Below are 24,422 nucleotides of genomic sequence, written 5' to 3' on the forward strand. Positions count from 1 at the left end.
AAAGGGCTGACGGGGTGCTACAGAGAGTAAGGTCCCTCATCCCTGCTGTAAATACTTCCTCATCTGGCCCATGGGACTTGAGGTTGAAAGCAGCAGTCTTCATACTTAGCTCCCAAAGGATCTGGTGCAGCTCAGTAGAGCACTGCCACCTACTCACTGCTCCTGGCAAGTCTCGGGCATTCTGCTAGACCGTGTGAATGTCAGCCATCACCCATTCTAATAGGGTATGGTTTTTTGGGTTGTCATGGCAGTTCTGAAGATGCTGCCTCAAGGAGGAGTGTGTGGTAATGGCGGCCAATTTCTCCATCTCTGTCCTGGAGAACATGATGCCACCTATGTCCCACAACTGCAGCAACCAGGCTGCCAGGGGCTCAGTGGGTTTCTGCCTGAATTTTACCACCAACTCCATCAGCTCTGCCTGGGTGTAGGGCTGGACCACAGAGTGCTCCATTACCTGTGGAGGGGGTTGTGCCTGCCCTGAGGGACCCTTGGCTGCTGGGTTTTTACCTTCTGGGTGATCACTGGCTGGGCTCTGAGTCTGTGAATGGCAGTTTCAGCCTGAGCTTCCTCCTCTTTTGAGGAGTCAGAAACTCCTGCTGCTGCTGACTCAGAGCCACTCCACCGGCACATATGCTGCTCCTTCTTTGGCAACCATTTGGGCTCCTGTGGCTGCTAGCTCTCGGCCTAAAACTGAGACTTGAGCTCTTGAACCCTCATTTGTTTCTCCAACAACTGTTCTGCTAACATTCAGCTTCCAGGGCAAATGGCAACTTTTGAACCTGTTATTTCTTCTCCAGAGATTGTTCAAGTTCCAAGCACCATTGGTGCTTAGCCTGCATCTCACACTACAGTTCTCAAACCGGGTTGGTCTCCTTCTCTGGCTCTCATTCCAGTTCATGACATTGCTGGCACTCAGTCTCTTCTCATAGGGCTGTATAGAAACACCCAGTCCATGGCCCCCAAAAGAACAGCCATGGGGAAGCATATGCTGGAGGACAATGACCACTACTCTACCCCACCTTTCAAGGGTATTGGTGGCTCTATACCAATCTGCTCTGAATACTTCCCACTACACTAGATGTAATGCCTTGGCTGAGGTCATGCAGGTCCACATTGGGTTCAGGAAGACAGTAGAGAAACTGCAGAGCCAAAAAGCGTTGGGCCATTCCTGTTTAATAGATTTTCACAACAGCAGACGAGCAAAAAGGCAGGAGAAAACCTCTTCTCAGGCCCCTCACAGTGGCAGGCTGGCAATCTGCCATCCACAATCTGCCCCGAGCAGCAAGCACCCATAGCCTTACATAGACTATCCACATGTGGTGTTGTCACGTGCTCATGCACTAATCAAGCACAGTGCTTGTAGCCCGTAAACCAGTGAGCCAACCTAACACAGTTATTTTTCCCACAAGTTGCATCTTGGCTTTTCCTTCTGGTGGGTAGGGAGTCAACTTTCCAGGTTTGCTAATCAGTTACCTCTTGTCCATCTACTTTCTAGCATCTAATATTCTATTGCTGTTATATCCACTCACTCTCTTTTTTTATCCTTGTGAGTTTATGTCTAAAATAAATAAAATTTCCTTTGTTCCTGTATTAGTAAGATTTGGGAAGGTAGCAGAACTAAATGCATGTGTTCTTCTTTCTTTTTATTTAGTGGGAGGAGGGAAGGCAGTCAGACAGACTCCCGCATGTGCCCTGACCAGGATCCACCCAGCAAGCCCACTAGGGGGTGATGCTCTGCCCATCTGGGGAGTTGCTCTGTTGCTAGGCAGCTGAGCTCTTCTTAGTGCCTGAGGCAGAGGCCATGAAGCCATCCTCAGTGCCAGGGGCCAACTCGTTCCAATCGAGCAATGGCTGCAGGAGGGGAGGAGGGGGATTGAGAGAGGGAGGGGTGAAGAAGCAGATAGGCACTTCTTCTGTGTCTTCTGACTGGGAATCGAACCTGGGACATCCACACACCAGGCTGACATTCTATCACTGAGCCAACTGACCAGGGCCTGCATGTGAAGGCCTTTATCCTGAAGTTGAAAGATGTTTTAGAAAGCTTTCCATGCAAAGGGGTCAGAAAGGGTTTTGTTGCTCTACTGGGAAGACTGATAGTTCTATGAAAAATAGGATTGTCTAAATTTACTTGCTACTCAAAGTGTAGTTCTAGGACTAGGAGCATCAGTATTACCTGGGAATTGCCTGAGTACTTGTGAGAGATGGAGATTCCTGGGCCCCACCCAATCCTACTGAGTCATAATTAGCATTTAAACAGAATCCTAGGATAGCCCTGTGCGTAGTGAAGGCTGAGAAGGGCTAATGTGAAACTTTAACTTTTTTTAAAAATCTGAGATTTAAAAATCTTGGTACATGCTTGCACTAAGTTATTCTCCAAATTCTAGATATTGCTGTGAGATAATAAGAGAACTTTAAGAAATTATTATCCAAATGCTAGATATTGCTGTGAGATAATAAAGAGGACTTTAAGTTTTCATGAAGATGCACCCTTTCCCCCTTTATACATCTGAGCGGCATCATGTGTGAACCAGAAATTCTGAGTTACCACAAGAGATGTCAGGGTGATTATATTCAGACTTTCTTAGTTGCCCACAATTCTCTAGGATGGTAGTAGGGTTTTGTAAATTGGATAGGTTGAGTCTTCTGGGACACTTTGAGCTGCTAAAGTCAGAGGGTGGTTTCCTTTAGTGGCAAAGGATGGAGTCATTAGTTTTCTGTCCAGCATCTCTCTCAGTGACAGGTAAGTGTTCAATAAATGATTGTGGAATGAGTTAATCAAATAAGACACAATTCCCGTGTTCAAGATATTCATTCACCAACAAGTAAATTGGATAATTATCATACAGTGTTGACCAGTTCAATGAAAGTATAAATATCGAGATGAGGCTTCTGACTCAGCATTGCTCCTTAGAAGAAGGCTCACTCTCTTGGAAAAAGAGCTTGGTGCGTTCAGAGCAGTGACTCTCAGTTTGGTGTGTATCAGAATTACCTGGCAGGCTCTTTAAAACACAGAGTGCTGCACCCATACTTAGAATTCCTGATTCGGTAGGCTTGGGGCACGCTCAAGAAAGTGCTTTTTTGACAATTTCCAAGGTGATGCTAATGATGCTGATTTCACATTTTGAAAACCACTGGTTTCAAGAAGTACAAGTAGGCTTGACCTGTGGTGGCGCAGTGGATAAAGTGTCAACCTGGAACGCTGAAGTCGCCTGTTCAAAATCCTGCACTTGTCTGGTCAAAGCACATATGGGAATTGATGCTTCCTGCTCCTTTCCCCTTTCTCTTTCTCACTCTCTCTCTAAAATGAATAAATAAATTTTTAAAAAAAATAAAAAAGAAGTACAAATAATTCTGGAGGCAGGAGGCAGGTAGGGAGTGGTAGGCAACACTGAAGACAGAAGCCTAAGGAGTAGGGATTTCATTGTGGAGGTTGGGGGGAGCCACTGGCAGGTTTTACAGAAGAGAGTGATGGACCCCCTCGCGGCCTTTTGGAAAGTCACTTTGGGTGCAATGTAGAGGATGGATTAGGATGTGGAAGTGCAGCCCGTTTGAGGGCCAGAAAACCAAATAAGTGGTTAATTGTAGTCATTCAGATGAGAAATAAAAGCTTGGAATAAAGGCGAGAGAAGGAGAAATCCCTAGAATGTGGTGGCCAATTGGAAGTGGGTGAGGAAGAGAGGGAGGAGTCAGTGAGGATCATCAGATTTCTGGCTGGGTGTGTGCTGGGATTGTGTTACTCAACACAGGGAGAGAAGTGGGTCTGAACCAGAGTCCAGGGAGAAGAGCAAAGGAGGTAAGTTGAGGGCACAACATGTTGAATTTGAGATGCCAGCAAGCTATCTGGTGGACAGCCCGAGTGGACAGTTTTACTTATGAGTCCAGAGGCCAGGAGCGAGTGTTCTAGTAAGTCGTCAAGCCCCCTTTCTGTCCACTCCCTCCATTTGTCTCCTGTATGGTTTGTTTGGATCAGGCATTGTATTTGCAAAGAAACAATATTAGTATAGCTTGGAGGGGCCCGAGAAGATACTTTTTAAAAAGATGTTTTCTTAAGAAGACAAAAGTTCAACTTTTTTGATGGGGGGGAAAAGAGAGAGTTGAAGTACGTAGTAGTTCGCTAATACTAGAAGAGGTTAATACCGCCGCCTTCTGTCTGAGAGGCCAGTCTAATTAGGTTTTCGTAAGCTTGAAAGGGTGAAATCACTTGACTGGTCTGCAGACCATATGACAAACAGCTGAGACTAATTAGCTGGATTGTGGGTTTTTACATTGATGTCTGATTTTGGAAGTTGATAGAGAAAACTGTTTTTCAAGAGACTCTTGAAAAACTTTGGTAAGAAGGCGATTCTGACTTTAACATTTTTCTTTGTATTAGACAGAAAGTAAGCTTTTTGAAGAGGACATGGGATTGGAAGTTGCCTAATTGTTGAAGTTTGGAACTCCAGTTTGTAAAGTCTTAGAAAACAACCAAGGATTTATACTTTATCAAGGTATGGTTTTACATTTATCTTTTTTTTTTTTTTTTTTTTGAGAGGTTTTGAGTTCTGCCATGTCAATTTTCAGGTACTTAAAGTGTATACAATTTAACATAGAATACTACAGCACATATTAGTACTTTTTAAAAAAGCACTAAAGTATTTTTTTTTAAAGATTTTAAGATGTCTGCTAAATCTCTTTAGTTTGAAAAGTACATTGCAATAACCAGACAGTAGGTATGAATACTAACAGCGTTTTTCCTTTCTTTTCTTTTCTGTACTTTGATAAAGTAACAGGTTTTTATTCTCAGACCATATGTTGATAAAGAGAGCTGGCTAAGGAATTCAATTGCTCTAAGAGTCTTGTTCATCCTCTGAGGATTTTACCCTCCAAAATGCAAACTTATAAGGATTTTATTTTAATATTCTTGATAGCTTTAATGGAGAAAAGCTTTATGTTAAGTATGTGTTTTAGTATAAGGTGTATTTTATAAGGTGTATTTTTTCTATCAATTAAATTTGCCTTCAAATGATTAATCTTGTTAGGCTTGGTAATGGCGTTGTGGAAACGCCAAAACACGTTGTGGCGTTAAGGAAAAGTCCATGTATTTTGGGGATAATTTGTGTGTAGAAATGAAAGATCTGGCTGATGAGTATGATGATACATTTTATTATACAATCCTCTCTACTTTTGAATTTGTACTACTTGTTTGCTAGGGCTGCCATAACAAACTGCTACAAACTGGGTGGCTTAAACAACAGACATTTATTGTCTCATAGTTCTGGAGGCCAGGAGTCTGGGATCAAGGTCTTGGCAGGGTTGCCTCCTTCTGAGGGCTGTGAGGGAAAGTTCTGCTCCAGGCCTTTCTCCGTGGCTTGTTGATTGATGGCCATCTTCTGCCTGTGTCTCTTCTTGTCATCTCCCATTTATGCATGTCTGTGTCCAGATTTCTTCTTCTCATGACAACACCAGTCATATTGGGTTAGGGTCCACCTACTTGATTATCTCTCTAAAGGCCCTATCTTGAAAGAAGCTCCCATTCTGAAGTATTAGGTATTAGGACTTCAATGTACAATTTTGGGGGCAACAAAGTTCAGCTTGTAACAGATAAGTTGGAAAGATTTCATCCTATCACATTTTAAAGATTTGCCTGCAGGGGCATACAGTAGCCATTTGTTAAGCTGAGTGCCTAGACCAGGGGTCCCCAAACTATGGCCCGCGGGCCACATGCGGCCCCCTTAGGCCATTTATCCAGCCCCCGCTGCACTTCTGGAAGGGTACCTCTTTCATTGGTGGTCAGTGAGAGGAGCATAGTTCCCATTGAAATATTGGTCAGTTTGTTGATTTAAATTTACTTGTTCTTTATTTTAAATATTGTATTTGTTCCCGTTTTGTTTTTTTACTTTAAAATAAGATATGTGCAGTGTGCATAGGAATTTGTTCATAGTTTTTTTTTATAGTCCGGCCCTCCAGTGGTCTGAGGGACAGTGAACTGGCCCCCTGTGTAAAAAGTTTGGGGACCCCTGGCCTAGACTATGCTGGATGTTGAGTGTGTGAAGGTGAATGAGACACGGTCTCTGCTCACTAACATTGGTTTAGTCAAATGTATGGATGTAAGTTCCTGTGTATGTGTTTATTTATCTCTTCCACCGAGTTGTGCTCACTTTCACAATTGGGTGCCCCTGGGACACAGAGATAATTTTTTTGAGAGGCACCCAAAGGGCTCTCTTACTCCCAAGTACCCTCAAGATAGTCTAGGAGAGTGGAAGGACCCCTAACATTCATCTAGTAAAACCTCCTCATTTCAGGTGAAGAAATTGAGGCTTAGAAGTGCTAAGATCATTTGGCTGATTTAGTGTCAGAGCCACAGCATGTCCTGACTGCCACTGTGTGTGCTGACTGATACATCGTCTTGTTTCTTTGCTACAAGTTCATGCTTTTTATCTAGGAGTGAACCCAGAGTCCTATTACCAGAAATCACTGGAAAATAACCTTGATAAAAAGCTGACATTCTCTGTCAATATTTTTGGATTATAGGTAAAAAAAAAAAAATGCTTTGGGGAGGAGTGTTTATTCATGAGGACATTTCATTCACATAGACTATCCAGATTAGATTTAATACATTCCTAAGGGATTTAATCTCATCCTGGATACTTCCCCATCCCCTACATTTTCTCCTTGTTCTTTCCAGACATGGTATTCAGTGAGCCAGCAGCCATTAGAATACAACAATTTTTCTTCTTTCTTGTGGCTGCCAACAAGACAGGAACTGTCGCAGAAAGAGAATGCTGATGAAACCTTGCGCCAGCAGGATGGCACCATGGTAACCAGGACCTGCGCATATTAGCAGGTCCCAGAGCCCAGGGCTCCTCTGCTGCAGTTTCAGCTTCTGCCCACTCTAGACCTTAAGTACCTGAGTGCTTAAAGAGGAAATGCTCAACCACTTCCTTCTGTTTCTGGTTTCACTTTTTTAGGATTAAAGCTTCCTGAGATATCTGCTCATCTTTTGCTATTATTATTTCCTTCTTCCCTCTCAACTTGGTTAATTTTGAGGTAGAGCTTAGGGTACAGCATACATGATAGCTGATGAGTCATGTAACATGCCCATTAAAAATAAAAGCTGATTTTTGCAGAAGCCATCATTCTTTCGGGCTGTCTTTGTAATAGAGTGGCTTCCTGCTTTCTTCTACGTTGCTGGTGTTGATGTCCTTGCAGGGTCCCTGTCCTCTGGGCAGGGCAGAGGCTAGATTCGGTGGGGACTGGAGGGTAGAGGTGATGAATGAGATGAGGGTGCTCCTGAGACATGAGCTTGTGTTGCTGCTTTTCTGGAGGCAGGAGCCGCTTTGCTCAAACACAGATGCAAATCACCCAAGGGCTGAGAGCATTGACTTTTTTGTTTGTTTGTTTTTGTGTTTTCCCCATTTCATACTTTATTAGGCTTCTCCCTGATGCTTTAGCTCTGAGCGCTAGATTTGTTATTCAGCAATACTGAATGGGTCCCCTGTTTCTCAGGAAGGAGAAAGTCCAGACGGCTTTAAGCTTGCACATCTGTGCTGTGGCGACTGACCTGGCTTTTAGACAATTGTTTAAAAACATCCTTCCTATTCCTAGTGTCTTTCCTGGATCTCTCTTCCTGATCCATACATTTGGCTCTCCTTCACTCTAAGTGTCCATCTTCTCTCTCCCTTGGTCTCAAGAAATCAACTATGTCTAGAATCCATATCATTAACCCTTATTTTTCTTTTGAGCCCTGGTTCAGTTTTCCAAATGCCATTTAAACAAATTAAACACAACTCCCTGGATAGCCCTCAGCCATGAGGGACATTTAATTGGTCATGTCCCGGATAGTATAATGTAGTGGAGAGTGGATGTGGATTCAAATTTTGACTCTGCCTTTTACTTATTTGTGAATGAGAGAGCTCATTGGGTTGTGAAGATTAAATTACTTAGTACTCAGTAGGTGTTAGTTACAATTATCTCAAAATATCTTTTCCTCAATGATGATACCATTCATTCAGTTACCAGTTTAAAAGTTTTGGTTTTCTGTAACGCCTGTACCAGTCAGTTAAGAAATGATAATGATTTTTCATCCTAACATATCTTGAATGAATTCCTTCCTCTTTATCAACACTGTCACTGACACAAGTCACTCACCGCCGTTCCCACAGCCTCCTCCTCCTCTATGTACTCCCAGTCTCCACGTGGCTGCCGGAAAGATCTTTCTAAGGCACAGACCTCATGTTCTCTCCTTTATAAAAGCCCACAGTGGCTTTCTCCTGCCCAGAAGATAACACACAAACATGTGAGTGCCATATAAGGGTCCTTACAGGTGTAGGTCCCAAATCCCCATCTTCTCAGCCTCTGTTTGGATATATCTTCTCCTGTCCCCATGCAGCCATTAGCCATATCCATCTTCTGGGGTCCCCTAAATGCATCAGAACCTTTTTCTGTCTTATTCCTTTGTAAGTACAAATGCTCTCCCACATGCCCACTCAGTCACCTCAGTACTTGCTCCCTGTACATGGCTCTAAGCCTGGCCTGTGTTTTCTACTTAATGTCAGACAGCCTACCTAATTCCATGAAAAATCAGTTATACCTTCTATCAGATTAGCATCAATGATCATTTTGTTGATAGGATCTATTCTCTTTAAAGAAAATGCTTTTTGATGTATGTATGACATGAAGTCCTACCACATTATCCTGTGAACTGTCTATTCAGTACTTTTATGGTCCTAACTAGCATCAAGAGGCAAGAAATAAAAATAAAAGGTATAGAGAAGAGAAAGGAAAAAAAAAGTAATATTTTTAGCTGTCTAACAAATCATTAGAATTAGTATGGCTAAGTAGTAAATAGAAGATATATATGATATCACAGTGGTGACAAAATATAGACTATCAATAAGTCTGAAGATGTATAAGATCTTATGAAAAGGATTTATGTGTTGGCAACATTTTAAAAGGCATTTAAAAGACAAATACATAGACATGGATAGGTAGAGTCAATAACATGAATATGTCAATCTTCTCAATTTTATCTATAGATTTAATGTAATCCCAATCAAAATCGCTGTCTGGTTTCTGAGGAACTTAGATGGAAGTGTGAAAGGTCAAGAACAGGGGTCCCCAAACTATGGCCTGCGGGCTGCATGTGGCCCCCTGAGGCCATTTATCCGGCCCCCGCCACACTTCCGGAAGGGGCACCTCTTTCATTGGTGGTCAGTGAGAGGAGCACAGGATGCGATGTATCCTGGAGTACTGTATGTGGTGGCGCTGCAAAGTGCAGCGTCGCTCACGTACAATACTACTGGTGACGCAGGATGCACGGTCATGGCTCCAGAAGCACGTCATATCACTTGTTACGGCTAGCAGTGACAAATATGGAACTGGACATTGACCATCTCATTAGCCAAAATCAGGCCCATAGTTCCCATTGAAATACTGGTCAGTTTGTTGATTTAAATTTACTTGTTTTTTATTTTAAATATTGTATTTGTTCCCGTTTTATTTTTTTACTTTAAAATAAGATATGTGCAGTATGCATAGGGATTTGTTCATAGTTTTTTTTTATAGTCCGGCCCTCCAATGGTCTGAGGGACAGTGAACTGGCCCCCTGTGTAAAAAGTTTGGGGACCCCTGGTCAAGAATGTGCATATAAAGTGGAGGGAACTGGTACTCCCAGATATAAAGTTGTATTGAAAAGTCATAGTAGGCCCTGGCTGGGTGACTCAGTGGTAGAGCGTCAGCCTGGTATGTGGATGTCCTGGGTTTGATTCCTGGCCAGGGCACACAGGAGAGGTGACCATCTGCTTCTCCTCTCCTCCCCTTCTCTCTCCCCCCCTCTCTCTTTTTTTCTCCCTCTCTCCCTCCTGCGGCCATGGCTCAATTAGTTCAAATGAGTTGACCTTGGTCACTGAGGATGGCTTGGTGGCTGAAAAAAAAAAAAGGTTCAATTGCTGAGCAACGGCCCAGAGAAACAGAGCATCGCCCCCTAGTGGGCTTGCCGAGTGGATCCCTGTCCAGGCGCATGCAGGAATCTGTTTTCTCTGCTTTCCCTCCTCTCACTAAAATTAAAAAAAAATAATAATAAAGGCCTTGTGATACTGGCCAAGAGGTAGTGAAAATGACAAAAGGGACAGAAGAGAGAGACCTAAAACAGATCTGCCCATAAATGTTGAATCACTAGGAAAACGATAATTTTTTTTCAATAAATGGTATTATGACAATTACACATTCTTCAGGGAAGAACAATGAAAGTGGATCTCTCCATGCACCTTAACAAATTACCAGTGGATCAAAGACTTAAAAGTAAAATACAGCACCTTTAGGAAATCATGTAGGAAATATTTTTTATCACTTTAGGTAAGGAAGGATTTCTTCAACATGATATAAAGAGAACTACTAAAGAAAAGATTGATAGATTTGATTAGCTCAAGATTGAGCCATTAAAAAAGGGAAAAGACCAACCACAAACAGGAAGAAGATATTTGCAACATCTGTAACTGACAAAGGACTAGTGTCAGGAATATATAAAGAACTCCTTCCTGCATGTCTACAAGAAAAAGACAACACAACAGAAAAGTAGGGAAAGCACATGAATGTGCCTTTCCATAAGCAGAAACCAGATGCCCAACAACTGAAAAAAGGACGCTCAACCACATTAACAATCAGAAAGATGATAATTTAGATCACAATGTGTTACCATTTTGTGAAGTCAGACAACAGACACCAAGTGTTGTTGAAGATGTGAAGTTGGGAGTGTAAAACAACTGAACTGGACAGTAATTTGACATTATCTTGTTTTACTGAACATTCATGAACCTCTACCCCAGGACTTCCACTCCTTGTGTTGAACCTAGAGCAGAGCCTCTCCTGGGGCATGTCCCCAAGTGGTTCAGATGTGTTGGGATATTGAACCCTTTTTTTCTCAGGGTGGATGGGCAGGGTCTGGCATGGCCGATACCCCTAGATCTGTTGTCCCCGATAATGAGAATTTGCCTCCGTTTGTCGTACAAATATCACAAAAAAGGTTGAGAAGCAATTTCCTAGAGAAACTCTTGCTGGCATGCACCAGGAGACACATGCATATTTATAGCAGTAGTATTTTAAATGAGAGCAAAAACCTGGGGGGTGTGGTTTAGGGAAGCTAATTCTCCTCTGAAAACCCACAGGCATTAAGCAATTAGAGAAGGTTTTGGCATGTCATTTCTCAACGTCAGTGGTAAAAGTGGTAACTATTTCAAACCAAATGAAAGAGACTGAGAGACTGAAGGACGATGATATGACTCCTGGCCTGTATGTATTTTCATTAACATGTTTTCAGTTGGATGGTGTAAGGTGGTGGGTAAGGTCTAAGTTTTGAGTCTGTATAGAGATGCCTTAATAAAGGCTCCCTGAAGGAGAGACTGCTGTGGGGCCAAAGTGACATCCGGGTGTCTTCACTGACATTTTCCTCTTACTGCCAGATAAAGCATCTTATGACAGAGGCATGATGTCTGCAAATGAATTTCATCAGAACAGCAGGGACTGCCCATCATATCCCGTGGGATTTAGTTTTGCTGAGAACACCCTACTGTGATCCTTGGCCTTGCGTTCCCTCTTCTGTGGTTTGTACAGTCGTAGCCTTCTTTTTGAACCTTTCACTGTTGGCTCCTCTGCCTCTGTCCCAAGGACAGAGATAAATGTGGGCCACAGGGAGTGGGGGTGGTTTTCAAGCATTTTTCTGTGACCGCTTACTCCTAACACTCCACCTGTTCTGATCCAATTTCATCATCTCTCTGTTCCAAATATATGATACCCACCCTCAAAAATCTATATCCACTTCCACTTTCTCCCTTCCTCCACTTCAGATATCCTGTTTCTGTCTGCACCACCATCTTGCTGCCCTGGAGGTCTCTCTCTTTGCTCTGTCTTTCACCCAGTGTGGCAAAGCATTCTATGATCTTTAAATTAGACCCCTGTGCTTCATTTTTGCTGCTGCTGTCCTTGTCTAGGCTTTAAGGAAGGAGAGGAGATACAAAGGAAAGCTGCCACCATGACCCTGTTTCAGCTAAACTCTGGACTTTGAACCTAGAATCATATGGCATAGAGTGTTTGTGTAGGGAAGACCACATCGAGTTTAAACCTCTTATTTCATATTTGAGAAAATGAGTCCAGGAGAGGGGTGGTGACCCATGCCGGATTGCACACAGGTGGTAGCAGAGCTGGGCCTGGCACTCCGCGCACTGATGGGGTGGCATCTAGCGCCCTTCAGCTTGTTGCGTCACCTCGTACGCATTCCCGTGAATTTATAGCTGTGTATTTCTCTTGTTAGCACAGTCTCCCTGTGAATTTTGAGGGAAAGAGTGATAATCTTGTTGACATTTGTAACCTTTGAGGTGTTAACAGGGCTCTGAATACTTGTTAAATTGAAGTCAAAATATGCTCTTGCTCCAAACATGCTGTATTTCCTTCTCCTCGTCATCCAGCTAAACCTGTCCTGACTTTGAAGGTGCTCAGCTCAGGCCCTGATTCCTGCTTGAATACTTGGTGAGATAGTTTCCTCTTTCTGACCTCCCAGGGTCTGCTTGTCTTATAAAATTAGTATCTTGGCCTTGGCCGGATAGCTCAGCTGGTTACAGTATTGGCCTGACATGCCAACATTGTAAGTTCGATCCCCTATCAGGGCACATACAAGAGTCAACCAATGAATGCATAAATTAGTGGAACAACAAATTGACATTTTTCTCTTTCCCTCTCTCTCTAAAATCAATCAATAAAAAATAAAATAAAATCATCATCTTCTCTGTGCCCAGCCGTTTGCAGTTTATAAAATGCATTCATTCTAATAATCTTGCTAGGTAAGTATCCCCATATTGGGGAAACAGGCTGGGAAGTTATGTGACTGGCTGTAGGTCACACAGCTAGGAAGTAGCAGAGTCCAGGTCTTCTGACATCAAACCTACTTCACCTTTGACGTCCTGTGCTAGGTGAGCTACGTGGTGTACCAGACATCTTCCTCCATGATTACCATATCTTATATATTTTTTGTAGACAATGAGCTCATTTTGTTTTCTCATCTCAATTACAAATCTATGAAGGGACTGGCTGGATCACCTATTTTTTCATGCCATTCATAGTTGTTAGCTAGCAGTACCGGGTACATAGAAGTTGATGATCAAATACTGTTGAGTTGAACGCAAATATAGTTTAATTTACCAAAAAAGAACAGCTATCAGTGGAGCCCCAAGATACTTTCTTGAGTCACTCCTGAATGAAATCAGCAGGGAACAGAGGGAACTAGAGGAAGGAAGAGGTTGTCAGGAAAAGCCAGATGGTAGATACAATTAGCAGTTGAGTGACAGCTGGCCTGTTGTCAGTTCATTGGTGAGTGGTGGTGGAGAAGCAATGCAGAAGTAGACAGTTTTCAGGAAATATGCAAGTATACTGGAGAGCTGAGGAACACTCGTGAGATGGGAGAGGAGTACTTAGAATTAGCATATACCCAGATAAGTTAAGCGAGATAAAAGCACTCAAGCATATTGAGAAGATGACGTGGAAAGAAATATTCACAGTAGAATGTGGCTTGTGAGGACAGGTTTCCAGGGTGCAAGTGGAATGGGTGGAGAAGCATTTGGTTTAGTTCGTGATCCTTCTGTTACGGAAGCTGTGAGAAAAGGAGCACAAATAGGTGAAGATGTTTCCATTGAAATAATTTCCCTTCCCTTTCCCCCCTATAGCAATCAGTAGGGCTCCACCCTGAACTGGTAGAAGTGAAGAGAACCCAAATAATTACATGTGTCATCTGTACACAGAGGTGTGTTGTGATGATCAACTCCATGGATTTTCTGGTTCTGCCCCATTTCACCTATTCTTGTGCATGTATGTGCTCCATAAACCAGTGAGATGCTTCAGAAATTCTAATACTTTGGCAACTAAACTATATTTCCAACTCTACCTTTCCCCAAAAGGGTCACATAAAACCCACTGGCAGACCTCATGCCCCAGATTTTGGTTTGAAAAATCACACCATATCTCTTGAGTTCAGAAACATGTTGTATCTAAAGAAAAGTATAAAAACTGCTCCACTAGAATCCATGTGAAAAATATCCAATTTCCTAATAGTAGAAGTGTACAAATGTTCTTTCGTAAGCTTCTGTCTTCTCCAGAGAACATAAGATTAAGATCTTTTAGATTAGAAGTCACAGAACTTTAATATCTGCTCTTCCTGTGTTGGAAATGTTCATGGTTTAGAAATATTTTAGAGGAACTAAAGGAATGTGTGTCTGAACCGCTTAGAGATGCTGGTGATTCATGGAGATTATTTCAAATCAATATTTGTAATTTCCATGCAGTGTAATTTTCTCTATTGTGTTCTATACTTTAGACTCTAAAATGTAAATATGGAAAAGATTTACTTGGATATTCATGTATGAATTTTTAAGATGCTCTCTCATTTATGGGAAAATATATTAGTATCATTGGAATTTATTGTTGGAAGCTTTAGTTTCTCATTGCTTGATAGCTATGTAACACTTGTGTTTTTATGTGATGTGAACATACATATGGGGAAGTTCAACTTTAAAAAAGGCACCCATTGATAACATCAGTTTTTAAAATGGAAAGATAATTCCTGAGGTCAAACCACTCAACTTATAAACTTTGGCAATTAAATGTGTAGGTATGTGGAGAATATATTTTAAAAAGTAAATTTACTAAACCATGATTATGTAAAATATGAGCTAGATATTTGTGTGTGGCTTACAAAACTTTTTCTACTACCTTACGGTCACCTCTCTCATGTAGAACTTCATCTTATCCTCATTTGAAATTGTTTAATATCACATGCTTTAAAATTTTTCTCCAAACATTAAAACAAAATTCCTAAAGTTGTTGTTTATCAGTTTCTTATAAACTCGGGGATATTTACATCTCCATGGTATTCTTTTCATGTGCTCTGTGCTCTTTGGCTTCTTCTCTTGCTGAGTCATAGTTTCTCTGAACACAGACTCTTTCTGTTAGTGAATCTATATTGAAGTTTCTTTATCTACTTTTTTTTTGAATAGGGCCCTCTAGATTTCTTCTGAGTGATTGTCTTGCATCTATATTCTTAGCCTCCTACCATCAAATATCTTTCTCAGAAGTGCATTCAGAAAAGAGGGGCTTGGTTCACAGAGGCGCCTTACCTCAGGCTTGGCTGATGACAGAGACAAGATATGGCTTTGGAGGATCAAGTTCTAACTTGGATGCTTGGCTTTCTATCTGTCCGGGAAATGTAGTGAAGGAACCTGGCTGGAGCAATTATGGGGGAGTCTTTGACACTGAATGGGCTAAGAATAGGGGAAAGCAAGTGGCCAGAAGAAATTGCCCCGACTTAGAAGGTGTAAACTGAAAAATAATATCGACGAGGTGTTTCATCACCAAAAGGATTTATTCCGGAGAAAGAGGAGGTTGCATCTCAGTGCCTGCAGATGTGGCAAGCCATGGGCACTCTCTGGCCTATGTCCCAAGATGGAGTCTTTCTATAAAGGAAAAGGAAGTTAAGGGGAAGTTAGAACCATAAAGCTTTATTATAAACAGAGTGTTTTTCCTGTCTGTTTCTCACAATTATGAAGAGTATGAGACCTTCATAAGCTCTAGCTCCTCCCTTAAGACACTTCCAACAGATTGTTTTCTTTAAGTTTCAGTTAGGCTTTATCAAAGGTAAGAGACTTTTTCTGGCTTTTGATGAAGAGACAACTACTTGGGTCTTTTCTAGGTATTGTTTCTGCTGGCTTTGATGAGCTAGGTGGTCTCGCCAGTCTTGTTTGGTGAGGTGTCCTCCCAATTTTCTGGAACATTCTCCCCAAATCCATCACCTCTTCCCTTTTTGAACTTCTCCTTAGTGTTTGATTTTGATGTAACTTTGACCCCCTGTCTGGGACCTCCATTTGTATATGACCTCTGTGGCCTGGAATTGGTTCTGTGACGCCTTCAATAAGGCTGCTTGCTCCAGGAGGCAGCCCTAGGGATTGTTCTGTTCCCGTCTTCCCTATGATCTTTTCTCCTTTCCTGTAATTTTCTAAGAGTCTTATGTAGCAGTGGATATAGGCACACCTCATTTTATTGTGTGTCACTTTATTTCAATTCACAAATTTCCGTATTTTACAAATTGGTTTGTGGCAACCCTGTGTCAAGCACGTTTATTGGCGTCATTTTTCAACAGGCTCAGATAATTAACATTTTCAAATAATATTTTTTAGTTGAGGTATGTACATTTTTTTAGACAATGCATTTGCACACTAAATAGCCCACAGTAGAGCATAAACATAACTTTTACATGCACTGGGAAACCAAAAGAATTGTGTGACTTACTTTATTGCAATATTCGCTTTGTTGTGGTTCTAGAACCAAACTTGCAATAGTTCCAAGGTATTCCTGTAAAACATTCCTCATGACCCTCTGGGACAAGGGGTTCTGTGGATAAAATATAATACTAGCAATCTCTTCTGAAGTTCATAGGAAAAAGATAAAGTTAGTGGAGGGAATTTTGTTTTTTTTTTTTTAATTGTGCCTCTCTCTTATTCTGTACTATAATTTAGCATAAGGTGATTTCTGACATAGCATAAAATAATATATTCTCAATTATTCTGTTTGCTATGTCAACATTTTATTATGTTCTTTAAGGAATGTCTTGACTGTTGAGCCTAAGCAGGCGGTCGCGCCGTGAATAGAATGTCAGACTGGGATGCGGAGGACCCAGGTTCAAAACCCGAGGCCGCTGGCTTGAGTGCAGGCTCATCTGGTTTGAACACAGCTCACCAGCTTTAACCCAAGGTCGCTTGCTTGAGCAAGGGGTCACTTGGTAGGCTGGAGCCCCCTGGTCAAGGTACATATGAAAAAGCAATCAATGAACAACTAAGGTGCCGCAATGAAGAATTGATGCTTCTCATCTCTGTCACTTCCTGTCTGTCTGTCCTTATCTGCCCTTCTCTCTGTCTCTCGCTCTGTCTTTGTCTATCTCTCTCTCTCTCTCTCTCTCTCTCTCTCACACACACACACACACACACACACACACACACACACGAATATCTTGACTGAGGGTTCCACCAAAGTACAGGTTTTTGAGTCTGTCAAGACTGATCTGGATGTTTTCTTATGGCCTTGGTGTATCCACTTAGATATAGGAAAAGATCACCAATGTTGATGGTTAACATATATTTTTCCAACAGTTCCCTTTTTCAAGGATGCTGGTTTCCTGTACTTAGGGGGTGGTGTTACCTCTTGGTTCACTTCTGGCTAAATCTTCCCAGGGCTATTGAGTCCTAGGCCACATAGCTCTTTCTTTCCCATGAGTGACCAATGATTCTTGTCCCTAAGACTCTTTCCTATAGACTTGTTCTCTCAAGCTTCAGGTAGCCCTTCTTGGTTGGAGTTCTCACCAGGGAAACCCAGTACATTTCAGATTTCCCTTCCAGATGAAGAGTCCTAAGGTTGTGGTAAGTGGGATCTGAGAGGTGGCACCTTTAGAATTGCTAAGTAAAAAAGCCAGGAGATCTTGTAATGTGTTGTTGTTAATCTAAGGTGTTTAGTAGTAGATAGGAAGTGTTTGGGTACAAAGCTGAAGGCAAATGAGGTGATTCAGAACCAGGTTGAACATAGAGCTTTCTGTGTTTGTTTTCCATAGTGTACAGTGGAGTTCAGTATGTCCCTTGTTAGGTCCACAGGCATTGGAGGTGGGGGTATTCTCTTCATTCCTTTAATCAGAATGGTCTTACTTTCATCTATTTTGTATGTTTAGAGTGTCACGTAAGATTTCCCTTGAAGAAATTTGCTATAGAATATGTGTAATTGGCTGGACCAGAGCAGTCTTCAGAGGCAATGTAAGGTTTGCTGCAGTGACCTTATGTAGGTTTCTGAGACCCTAAGCAGTAGTGTCCAGCTGGCTGTGAAGACACTGATCGGCTGTGGACCAAGAGTAGCTCTCATTTATGGAAGTCAGACAAGGAGCCAGTTGTGGGGTTCAAATAATTTAACAATTGGTTCTCTGCCCTAATGACCATTTTAAGTATAAAAAAAATGATACACCAAAAGGTAGTTTATTATTTCGGGCATTTAATACTTAAATAAGAACAATAAAAGAGGTACACAAAACTAGATTATGTTATAGAAAAGACTTATAATATATTAATGAAAAAAATATTAAATAATACCTGACAAAAAAAACAATAAAACTGTTAAGATATTTCCATATGGCTTTTTAATTGGTATCCTCATTTGCAATTGTTTACACCTATGGATGGAATGAACATTACTACGAGTGCTTAGAATACACTGTTGCACAGATGAACATTAAAAAAGAGTAAGGAATGTAAATTTGTGATTTCCACATTTGGTGCCTGCTCCGGCACCCACCTTAGAGAGAACCCTGATTACAAGTGCCATTTAACAACGTGTTTCCCTAACTCAACAAAAAATTAGGCATCGGTTCTGCGAAACCGGTGCGAACTGGCTGACCCCCACCACCGTGAGAAGCTCCTCAAACATAAAATCCTGTCTGTAGTGATCTATAATAAAATGCTATGATGCAATATACTGTGTTCATTCCTTAATGCTCAGTTGAGAAGCTCCTCAAACATAAAATCCTGTCTGTAGTGATCTATAATAAAATGCTATGATACATTTTATTATAGTGTGTTCATTCCTTAATGCTCAGTTGACTGTGCTAACAGGATGAAAGCAAACACCGGCCAGATGTGTCAGAGCCTTGCTGTCATTTATTGGGTGTGGCTCACATACACTTCCTTCAATGTTTTCACAAGAATAGACACATAAATCCACTCTGCATTTTTTTTAAAAAGGAAAAAGTCTAGTGCAAATTATAGCCTTTTCAATTAATGATACATTTATAAGAATTTCAAGTAACATGTATGCACTAAAGGCAGAAGCAAATAACTTTGCAAAGCGGCATAAGTGAAGAATTTGGAGGTTTCTAAATCTGATATATAACTAACTTAACAAAAAGAATTTTTATTCTGATTTATAAAAAGCAACAATCATGCAACATTCATAAAACTTAACTCATCTTAGTAAATTCCTCAAAATTTGATATTTTGGAGACCACATTTACTGACCAAAATGCAATAAAATTAGAAATCAACAACAATAACAAAAAGCCAACTAACTAATCTGACAGGCTGATTTAGAAACCGGCTGGATGGCTGCAAGCACATTGTAGTTTCTCAATCCTTTTGCATAGGCAAACCCAAGGTCTATAAACAGCTGCTGATAGAAATGCAAACATCTCTTCTAAGATTCTGCATGCTGAACAGGTAGAACAAGGAAAGACTTCCTGAGAATCAATAAAAGTATATCTGATTAGTCTTTGTCCATTTGGTGAGTTTCTTTTTTCTTTCCTTTGGATTTAGCTATTAAAGAATATGATATTTAGGGAGCAGTTCAACAAATGTTATAAATATATTAATGGAGAGAGTAGGCCTGATAAGGACCAAAAGACCCACAGTCAGCTGTCTAACTAGTTGACTCCTAATGCAAGAGGCTAAGAATCATTGTTACTAGCAAGAGGCTAGTATTGTTTTAGTGGTGTTAAAACATCACAAAATGAATTTTATTTTCTGAGCCTATTTTAGTGTTTTTTCTTTAAATTCTTCTATTTTTTATTTTTGAAAATTTTATTAAAAAACTAAAAATTGAGGTATAATTGGCAAACAACATTATAAGTTTCAGGTGTGAAACATAATGACTCACTATTAGTATATATTGTGAAATGATCACTACAATAAGTATAGTTTGCATCTATTACCATAAGTAGTTAATGTACTAGTTACAGCAGTAATACATTACAGTGTATGATGAGAACTTTTAAGATTTACTCTAACTTTTAAATATGCAATACAGTGTTAACTCTAGTCTCCATGCTGTACATTACATCCTCAGGACTTGATTTTTATTTTATTTTATTTTTTTAGTGAAAGAGAGAGATGAGAAGCATAAATTTATAGTTGTGGCACCTTAGTTGTTCACTGATTGCTTTATCATATGTGCCTTGACCTGGGGCTCCAGCCGAGTCAGTTACCCCTTGCTCAAACCAGTGACCTTAGGATTGTTTGATGATCCTATGCTCAAGCAGGATGAGCCTGCAACCTTGGATTTTTGAACCCAGAACTTCAGTGTCCTGGGTTGACACTCTATCCACTGTGCCACCACCGGGCAGGCTCGAGACTTGTTTTATAACTGGAACTTTGTGCCTTTTGATTCCTTTTATCACAAACACTCATCCCCTAACCACCCCCCTTACTTTGCCATCTCTAGCAAGCACCAATCTGTATCAATCTGAGCTTGGTGTATGTGTGTCTGTGTCTGTGTGTGTCTGCGTTTTCCGTTTTAAGATTCCACATATAAGTGAAATCTTATGGTATTTGTCTTTTTCTGACTTATCTCGCTTAGCAAAATGCCCTCAAGTTTCATCCATGTTGCCTTAAATGGCATAATTTCATTCTTTTTTATGGGTGAATAATATTCCCTTGTATATATCTATGTGTCTTTATCATATTTTCTTTATCTAATCATTCATTGATAGGCATTTAGGTTGTTTCCATGCCTTGGTTATTGTAAATAATGCTGCAGCAAGCATGGGGTACATATAATTTTCTCAAGTTAATGATTTTATTTTCTTCAGATAAATGCACAGATGTGGAAGTGCTGGGTTATATGATAGAACTATTTTTAATTTTTTAGGAAACCTCCATGCTGGTTTTCCATAGTGGCTTCACCAATTTATATCTCCACCAACGGTGCACAAGGATTCACTTTTCTCTATATTCTTGCCAATGCTTGTTATTTCTTGTCTTCTGTTTTTAGATTTTTATTTATTCATTTTGAGAGAGAGAGAGAGGAGAGAAGGAGGGAGGAGCAGGAAGCATCAACTCCCATATGTGCCTTGACCAGGCAAGCCCAGGGTTTTGAACCAGCGACCTCAGTGTTCCAGGTTGACGCTTTATCCACTGCGCCACCACAGGTCAGGCTCTTGTCTTTTTTAATAATAGCCATTGTGGCCCTGGCCGGTTGGCTCAGCGGTAGAGCATCGGCCTGGCGTGCGAGGGACCCGGGTTCGATTCCCGGCCGGGGCACATAGGGGAGGCGCCCATTTGCTTCTCCACCTCCTCCCCCTCCTTCCTCTCTGTCTCTCTCTTTCCCTCCTGCAGCCAGGGCTCCATTGAAGCAGGGATGGCCCCCGCGCTGGGGATGGCTCCTTGGCCTCTGCCCCAGGCGCTGGAGTGGCTCTGGTCCCGGCAGAGCGACGCCCCGGAGGGGCAGAGCATCGCCCCCTGGTGGGCGGAGCCTCGCCCCTGGTGGGCGTGCCGGGTGGATCCCGGTAGGGCGCATGCGGGAGTCTGTCTGACTGTCTCTCCCCATTTCCAGCTTCAGAAAATAAAAAAAAAAATAATAATAGCCATTGTGACAGGTCTGAGATGATATCTCACTGTGGTTTTGATTTGCATTTACCTGATGATTAGCGATGTTGAGCATCTTTACACATACCTGGTGGCCGTTTGTAGATCTTCTTTGGAAAAATATCTTCTCACATTTTCTACCCATTTTTAGATCAGATTGCTTTTTTCTGGTTATCGTTAATGAATTTTATGAGTTCTTTATGTATTTTGAATATTAACCCTCAGCAGATACATGATTTGCAAATATTTTTTCCCATTTAGTAGGTTGCCTTTTTATTTTGTAGACAGTTTCATTTGCTGTGCAGAGGTGTTTCAGTGCTTTTAAAAGAGTTAAGTTGCATCGGCCTAGCGTGCGGAGGACCCGGGTTCGATTCCCGGCCAGGGCACACAGGAGAAGCGCCCATTTGCTTCTCCACCCCTCCGCCGCGCTTTCCTCTCTGTCTCTCTCTTCCCCTCCCGCAGCCAAGGCTCCATTGGAGCAAAGATGGCCCGGGCGCTGGGGATGGCTCTGTGGCCTCTGCCTCAGGCGCTAGAGTGGCTCTGGTCGCAACATGGCGACGCCCAGGATGGGCAGAGCATCGCTCCCTGGTGGGCAGAGCATCGCCCCTGGTGGGCGTGCCGGGTGGATCCCGGTCGGGCGCATGCGGGAGTCTGTCTGACTGTCTCTCCCTGTTTCCAGCTTCAGAAAAATGAAAAAAAAAAAAAAAAAAAAAAAAGAGTTAAGTTGGTAGATGGTGGAAATATCTACAGATACTGACGTTTTAAACTCATGACCAGCTTGTATCAATATGCTTCATTTTCATTAACATTGTGGTAAAACCAAAGCTGCCACAGTATTGAGACTCATTTGGGTTTCCTAAATGACTCTATTATCAAGCATAGCTGGGGGAAAACTCTTCCTTACTGGAAAAGTAAAAGTCCTTGTAGACACAGCAGCACACGAGCTTACTGAGGAGGCTCCAATATGTTTGAAGTTAACATGGCGGCTTACTGTGTTACAAGGAAAACATGTATTTATTGACACCAGTTGTTAGTGTAAGGTCTGTTTTTGCATGCACAGACTGAAATCGGAGGGAGGAGGTGAGGGACAAGAAAGCCAAAAAAGGAAAAAGACTGTAGAGATGTCATGGTACAGGGGTAATGGTTAGAAGTGGGGCTATTAGAACCCAACACGAGGGTGTCTTTGGGTGCATTTAGACTGTGGGAAAGAAGGCCAGCGCTGAGGAGATGGAATCTGTGTGTTTTATTAAGGTACACGGTGTACCTAAAATATACATCAGGACTGTGAGAAGTCCGAGGTTAGTTGGACCACAGCTATTAACTAACACTGTGTACCTAATAAAAAGTACCTTTATTAAGGTACACCATGTACCTAAAAAGTATATTCCTGGGTGCAAGAATAACTATTTTCTGACATGGTCATGAAGGGTGAGGGTGTGGGATCGGCGGGATAGAGGGCAAGTAGAGTTGCCCCTGTTGCATCTTAGTAGCCTTTGTAAGTATCTGTGTGCCGAATTGATGGTTCAGCCTAGCCTTCCAAGTGAGACGGGCGCCCTCACCATTCACGTTTCCTGCAAGTATGCAGTTACAGCATATCTCATCATAGAAATGTTACAGTATAGACTGTGTCCTTTGTTTAAGAAGTCAGGGAAATGACTACTGTACACTATAAAACTCACCCTTATAAAACAGCAGTGAAGATAATATCCTAGTTTGCAAATGGTTGGTTCTAGAAAGAGAGGTTAGTGTTTAATATTCTAGATGCAGTTTCTCTATGGGGTGAATAAATATAGAGTACTGTTTACGGCCAAAAGTTTTTCTGAAAGAAAGGATTTATTGAGCCAAATGCTGACCAGAAAAGGACCAGGTCCTGGGGCATGAAGTGTAAACCACTGGCAGCAGGACCAGATGGAGAAAGCCACATGTCCACTGTCCTGGAGTTGACAGGCTCTTCTATACGTTATGCTTTGGGGAAGAAAGATGTAAATTGTTTTGAAAGAATGTACATTGAGGGTGGGGAAAAGTGAAGTGGGAGCAGTTCTAGGATAGGTACAGGCACACTGTCTGGAAAGAAGAAATGTTTACTACTTTTGACTGGTGATGGGCAACAGTCCTGAAAATGTAAACATAAGCAGGACGCAGTAGCCTCAAGTGGTCTAGGGAGAGCCACCTGGAAGTCGATTCCAAGCTGTAATATACAGAAGGACTGTGAGAAGTCCGAGGTTAGTTGGACCACAGCTATTAGCTAATTAGTTACTCTCATCTCTTTCTCTCACTCTCCAACTTGCTGTAATTTAATGTAGACCACTTCAGAATTTTTCTCTTGTCAACTCCCATTCTCATTTTTTTTTAAAGTCAGTGATAAAGGAGTCCTTTCTTCCCCAGTTACTGCCAACGCAGGGATATTTATCTAATTATTTTTATTATTTAGGCAGTCATCCTCAGCAGGTCTTGTTTCTTCTAATTCATAATATTTTTTCCATCCTAAATTTTCCCTCGGACTGAATTGAGCATCGTTTCTCCTTCACAAAGTGAAGTGGTTTCATCTTGATTTGGTGCGTTTCCCAGGGCAGACCAACAGCTTTCCTGTGTTGCAGCACACGAAAGACTTGTGGGAGGCTGTGTCAGCACGAGGCCTTTCCACACGTGTCTCCTGTTCTGGGAGGATGGGGCCTGGTGGAATCCCAGACTCCATTTCTAGGTTACAAACGGAAAGGTGTTCTGTGTTTTTCAGCCTTGAAATGCACATTCTCATAACAACAAGTCCTTTGAGTGCTGCTTGATTTGTACTCCTCACAGTCCTGTCGCACTGTCGCTCCAAATGTTTCCACCTTTGAGGCTCAGGTGCGGGAGTTCGGTGGCACTCTGACAAAGCCTACACCTCTCCACTTGACCTCTTCAGAGCTTATAACTATAGCAGCATTCCCTTGTTTAACCAGTCACTGCACCTTTTCCATTTTTTGGAAAATATTTTCAGTTCATTCTTTGAGTTTTATAGAGTTTCAGTGTCATTTTAAAACT

General features: G+C 41.7%; 1 protein-coding gene across 11 annotated transcripts in view; it reads left to right on the forward strand.

The window, feature by feature from the left end:
- Positions 1–24,422, forward strand: part of RAB27A (RAB27A, member RAS oncogene family) — an 85,590-nt gene that overhangs the window by 19,308 nt on the left and 41,860 nt on the right. For 6 of the 11 annotated variants that reach the window (XM_066276225.1, XM_066276229.1, XM_066276224.1 and 3 more), the window contains one exon: positions 4,373–4,487. The gene's annotated coding sequence lies outside the window, so the exon portion shown is untranslated. Of the gene's footprint in view, positions 1–3,739; positions 3,794–4,372; positions 4,488–20,808; positions 20,966–24,422 lie in introns of those variants that run through there. The other 5 variants (XM_066276234.1, XM_066276233.1, XM_066276226.1 and 2 more) reach the window with 3 other exon arrangements.

The sequence above is a fragment of the Saccopteryx bilineata genome, chromosome 4 (assembly GCF_036850765.1).
Source record: "Saccopteryx bilineata isolate mSacBil1 chromosome 4, mSacBil1_pri_phased_curated, whole genome shotgun sequence".
Classification (NCBI taxonomy): domain Eukaryota; kingdom Metazoa; phylum Chordata; class Mammalia; order Chiroptera; family Emballonuridae; genus Saccopteryx; species Saccopteryx bilineata.